Consider the following 6,772-nt stretch of genomic DNA (forward strand, 5'->3'; position numbering starts at 1 on the left):
TTCCAGAATGTTTAGCACAAAGCAGCGGTGCCCCCTCCCCAGTAGCAGAGATAGGTGGTGTAAATCCTCAGTGTCCTCAGCCAGCCCTTCTTCTTCTTCACACTCTACCCTGAGGCACCATAATGAGAGTTCTGACAACCCTGCTTATTCTGAAGGGAATCTGGGCCACAGCAGACAGCAGTTTCCCCCTGAGCTGAGAGGAGCTAACGAGTGAGGCAGAGAAACAAATAGGCTTGTCCTCGTTAATGCCACTGCCTGGCGCTCCCATTAAGATGGACCTATCAGAGGAGCCTTCTCACATGTAATTGCTACCAAAACATCCATCACGCCGCAGCTATTTCTACCGGAGTCTAACCCACCATTATAATTAAAGGAGGAAGAGAGAACAAATTTATTCACGGGGTCATCTATCAGGGTCATGTTTACGCTTCTGCTGTTAACCATTTCTATTTGTTGTTTATTCTGGAATCTTCTTCTCTCACTGAGGATTTGCTTGCATCTCAAAGGCATCTGGGGGCTTCCTGCAAGGATTGCCCAGAGGAAAATAGCGTCCTGTAGGTAGATCAAAGTTGGAGACCTAAGCTCTGTATGCAGAATACCTTATCTAAGTAACTTCACCCAAATCATTTAAGCCACTCTGATCCTCTTATTTTTATATCATGCACTGGATTGAATGGAACAGAAACACACAAGACGTACCAAGGACAGGTGGCTCCACAGACTGATTATTTTTCTTTTATTTTATTTTCCCCTTTTCCTTTAGTCTGTCTTCTTCCCCCAGAAGCACTGAAACAGGACTGTAATTAATGAGCTTGCCCAGAGCGTGGTTAAAGTTGTCCAAACTGGTAGGCATATATTCTTCCATGTAAAGGAAAATGAAGTTAATCTTTTCAGAAACAGAGCACCTTATAGAGGAGGCAAAGGGTGCTGTGGATGTGGAAAGGAAGCTGTTTCTGTGAGGAGTTCCTGTGGGGTCAGGAACTGATTTTTGAGAAGCCACTAGGGGGACATAGCCAATGCTCAGCCTTTGACCTCCCTGCCCCAACATGCTTTTTTGGCTTTCTTTCTTTCTGTGGCTGCCTTTTACAGCTCTGTGGATAGTTTACCATTCTGCATCTAGCTCTAGGTGCTGCAGTTCAAGATGCAGCCAAGGGCCTCTTCACATCTTCTAGATTCTCTCCCAGGGAGGTGCTGTATGCACCTCACTTCATTTAGCTCTGTCTCCAGCCCTCGCCTTTGCTCTGAGCTCCTAGCCTGCCCAGCTTTCTTTCCATGAAGCACCTCCACCAGATGTCTCAGAACCTCAGCTGCAGCTTGGCTGGAGAGAGACGGTGAGGTTCCTAACCCTGGACTTGCTACAGTATTTGCTGCCTCACTAGATGGTGCCTGCATCTGTAAGGCTGCTAGAGAATTGTCTCTCTTTCAAGCTCCTCCATGAACCAGTCATGAGCCAGCTCTGTTCTAGGATGACAAACACACTTGCTGTTGCTATTTCGTTTTATTTTATTTTTTAATTACACATACATCTTATGTATGTGTAGTGGAAGTTTGTGGTTCTTTTATGTGTTTTTTGTTTTGGTCCCAAATGTGGGGTGTGGAAATGTTTTTAGTTCATCATCAGTTGAAACAAACTCATGAGAGGGCACGTGATCTTGGTCAATTGAAAAGGGACACATGAAGGGACCCGTGAAGTTTTGCTGGAAGCAGTCCCCTGCAAGGGGTGTGGTTTTTAAACAGCCTGTGTGGACTCCGAGACGGGGTAAATAGAAGCCCACAGACAGGGAGACACTGATTTTGCATCACTACACTTTGTGGCGTACACATAGCTTCACTGGTCTTTGTTTTTCTCCACTTCACTTCTTGGAGAGAAAAGCTCCAGGGCAGAGAACTTCTTCTGACACTCTGGCTGAGTCTTTTCGTTGACTCATTCCTATTTGGCGGAGTCTTGCTGAATTGTGCTGCTGCTGTTTGGTGTTGGCTATCTGACTGGACTGCTGGTATCCGGACAATGAAGAGTGGACTCACCTCAAGAAACTACATGTAAAAAGGTCTACAACCCTCTTTTCCTGATAACCTTCTTTCTCCCCTTCCTCTGGTCAGCAGGTTGGAATGGAAGTAGAAGCATTTAAGAACCCTGAATAAAGAAGTTTTTTTGGAAAATCAAAGTCTACATATGTGCGTTCATTTCAAAGTCACAATGCTTTCTTGTGTGGCTGCCAGAGCCTATGGTTGACCTTCCAAGGCCATTCTCCAGACATGTGTCCCAATCAATGGACATACTGTACTCTACTCTCTTTTGGTCACCATTTTCTGAAAGCCTTTCCAGTCTTTAGAGATAAAACTTCACAATCATCATAAGACTTAAGGTGTTCTTACTCTTACTCTTGTCTGCCTTAACTCTGTTCTTGGGTGACAGACATAAATACTGTTGCTGTTTGGTTTTATTTTTTTGATTACATATATATGTATATGTTGTATGTGTAAGTATATGCATGTAAGTGCAGGTGCTCACGGTGGTCCCCTGGAGCTTGAGTTATAGGAAGTTGGTAGCTGCTGATTTGGGTGCTGAGAATCAAACTTAGGTCCTTAGGAAGAACAGTGCATGATTTAAATTGATTAACTGTCTTTCCAGCTCCTACTGTTCCTTTTAACTGACACAGATTTCATATATGATAGGGTACGGTATGATATTTCAGCATGTGTTTATTGTATAATAATTGTATCAAAGAATTTAGCAAAAAAAAAAATTTAGCATGACTATTGCGCCAAACATTTCTCATTTCTGTATGGAGACCACATATAATCCTTTCTTCTAGCACCAGCACTTTAATTTTATATGTGGCAATATTTTTAATTGGCATTTGTTTTTGTACCTCCTCCTCTATTCCCCCTTTCTTCCCCTCCCATGATGCACTTCCTGGCCCCAGAGGCTTCTCTTCTGCTTCCATTTCATATGTATTCTATAACTCTTACCCTATTAAGCATTCTTTCCTTCTTTAATGGTCCTTTTTCTGGTTTCACATATATAAATCCAGGATCCACATATAAGAAAAAATGTACAGCATTAGTAGTCTGGCTTATTTTGTGCAGCAAAATAATTTCTATATTTTGTTAATTTTCTGGTAAATGTTATAATTTTATTTTTATGGCTGAATAAAATTCCTTTGCTGATATGCCCTGAGTTTTCTTTATTAATTCATCTATTGATGGATGTCTAGGTTGGTTCCACTTCTTAGATATTGTAAATAGTGCATCAATAAACATGTATATAGAGCCAAGATCTTAAGTCTCCTGGAAGACATCACACTCTGCCAACCTAAGGTCTGTGCAATGACTTCTCTGTCTCTCAAACTTCTTTCCTTGTTTGTCTGGCTTTTACTCATCTATATGCTCTCAATTTAGAAACTACCATGCTTTATTGTTTTCAAACATTCTTTCCACATAGTAACAACTCTGAATTGGGGTACCTAAATCTGGAAGCATCCATTGATATGGGCTGTTGGCTGGCAGCTGTTGGGATGCTATTGTTCATGTTTATTTACGTCTGTACCCACATCAACAGTGGAAGTATCCCAACAAGGAGAATGGGGCTGGTGGTTTGGCTGTGAAGCCTGAAGACAAAGTGGCTCACTCTTGTAACTCCTGGGGAGTAAATGATTGTGGGGGAACAGTAAGGGGCGGTGGGGCAGAACTATTAAGCAACACTCCAAGATAAAGTCAGGAAGAGGTTATGGACGCATAATTGCACATTTGGCTTACAGTACAGTACCAACAGCTTCCAGTTCTTTTATGGATTCTTTTCAGAAATATCACATCACAATGCTCTTAATGGTCAAGAAAATGATATAGTGTGGAAAAGTATCAACATTAACCATTCTGTGATGAAAGTAAGTAGATGGACTCAGTACAAAGAGATTCTAGGAATTCCTTAAGAATCTATGTCCTTTGTCCCCATTTCCAGTGATCACCCAGATCTTCCCTACAGACTTTCTCCATCACTCCATTCCCCTGTCTCAGCTTCCAGCTCACAGAAGTGTTCCTGGAAACCCTCCAGCCATGCCAGCCAGGGAATCAGATAGGTGATCTTCACTGTCTGTCTTTTCCTCCAAGTCCAATCCCCATTCTCATCCCTAACTCTGTAGAGGATCACCTGCGATGGCTTCTCCTCCCTCTCTGCCCCCATTCCTCCTCTCTTCTAGTCTCTCCTCATTCCTAAGTGTCAACTCCCAACACTTAGAAGCATATTCTACCAGGGTCCCCCAGGGGTGGCATCAGGCAGGATCTCAGAACCATTGCCTACCAAACAGCCTACAGCTACCACACTCTCCTAAGAACCAGAGTAGGCAACAGAAACCAAGGAAAGGAACACATCCAACAAAGACAAGACCAGACATTAGCACCTACAATTATAATCATCCCAAGTCCAGATGCCTAGATGCCAACATAAAAACACAATCAATAATAGCCAGAATAACATGTCCCCACTCGAGCCAAGCAACCCCACCACAGTAGGCCTGGAGAAATGCAATATAGCTGAAGCACAGGGACTTCAAAATAGCTATTATGAATATGCTAGAGGTTCTTAATAAAGGATATTAATTAATAAAGTCTATGAAACCACAAACAGAGCAATAAAATGAAAAAAAAAGCCTTGTACAGCCATGATGAAGTCAGTGTGACAGTGCCTCAAGAAGCTGAGAATCAATCTACCTCAAGATCTCAGTATGAAAAAAAATGAAATAAAATTGAAGATTTAGTTACACAAAGGAAAAATAAAAATCTTAGACATATACCTAAAGGATATTTCATCTTACTACAGGGTTATTTGCTTAACCATGTTCATTTCTGCTTTATAATAGCCAGAAACTGGAAACAAACTACATGTCTGTAAATGGATGAGTGGATAAAGAAAATGTGGTACATTTATGCAATGGAATATTAGCCATTAAAATATGAAATTCACAGGTAAATAGATGGTGCTAGAAAATATCATTCTGAGTGAGGTAACCCAGACATAGAAACACAAATATTTTAGTTATTAACTTATATGTGGATGTTAGCTGTTCAGTCATTGATATTAAGCTACAATCCATATAACATGGGTTAGGCATAGAACAAGAGATTGAAGGAAGGAATGGGTCTCCCTAGGAAGAGGAAATAGAATAGATGGCTATAAATGGAAGGTGAGGGGGTGGGAACGGAATGGAAGGATCAAACAGGGAGGAGGAGGGAAGAGGGAAAATAAGGGAGGAATACAAGGGAAAAGCTAATACTAAGGGCCATTTGAGGGGTTGTATGGAATCCGAATACATACATACATACATACATATATATATACACATATGTATGTATATATATATGTATATATATACATATGTACATATGTATGTATATATATGTGTATGTATATATATATACATATATATATATGTATATATATATGAAAGATGATCTAAATGAAATATTCAAGTAGTAGGGGATTCGGAGTCCCAACTGGACATCTCTTGTCACCAAATAAATCTTTCAGTACTGGGGATGAATTAGAGATACATCTAATCAAGTTGTTGGCCAAAGGAGTCCAACGGGAATCCTCAAACAACCCCGACTATGGCCAATGCTATTGGTCGCCTTCTACAAACAGACAGCAAGGCTCTGTTGCTGAAGGGAACACCAATACAACTTATTGAACATGCAGAAGTTGAGCTGGTGCCTACTTAGGGTCTTCACACCTAGTGATCATGGAACTTGAAAGTATTCTCCATGCTACCAAAAGAGAAAGACAAACACCAACCTAGCTACAAAGCCTTTGATTTACAATGTTAACCTGCTGGCAAGATACACTGACACAATGGTGGCACAAAGTTTATGGGAATAACCAATGAATATCTGATTTTATTTAAGGCCCATTCCAAGAGATGGATCATACCTGACACTGTTTGGGTGGCCAAAATTTTGAGATTAGATAGGACATGGATCTAGGAAAAAAAATCAAATACTACTGTTATGCTAAAGAAACATAGCAATAAAATGACTCTTAACAGCATTCATCTATACTCATAGTGCCTTGCTCAGCCAGTATTAGAGAATGGGTCCTCCTGTAGCATGTGGGGACAAATACAGAAACCCACAGCCAGACACTGTGCAGAAAGTGAGAGATCTTGGACCGTTCATCCTCAGAAGGGATGTCTCCAACAAATTTCTCCCTTCAGAGTTTAAGGAACCCTACCGAAGAGGAAGCAGAAAGAGTGTAAGGCTTTTTAAATACAATAGGATCAACACATATATGAACTCACAAAGACTGAGGCAGCATTCACAGGGCCTGCACAGGTCTGCACTAGAGGGGTTCTAGAGCTAAAGAGAAAAAGTGGATACATGCTCCAACCCCTAATCCAAAAGCTATCTCCAACTGATAACGGCTGGCAAAGGAAAAGTTAATTCTTTCTAATAGTGTTACTGGATATACAAATCACACTTAAGGGCAGGCCCCATTCCCAGCAGTAAATGGCCGAAACAAAATGAATCCAATGGCAGTTCCTTCTCTCTCTCTCTCTCTCTCTCTCTCTCTCTCTCTCTCTCTCTCTCCTGATTTGGTGTTTTTATGGGATACCTGTGTGTATGTGTTTATTACGCTTTTTCTTTGGCCTTTTCCCATCTGTGTGTTTCTTTTGTTCTATTCTGACTTGTTTTCTTTAATCTGATTTAATTTTATCATTATTCCATAGAGACCCGTTCATTTTCTTAAGAGAGATTTAAACACTGTGGATCCAGATGG

This window comes from Psammomys obesus, unplaced genomic scaffold, assembly GCF_907164565.1.
Source record: "Psammomys obesus unplaced genomic scaffold, mPsaObe1.curated_primary_1811, whole genome shotgun sequence".
NCBI classification, from domain to species: Eukaryota; Metazoa; Chordata; class Mammalia; order Rodentia; family Muridae; genus Psammomys; species Psammomys obesus.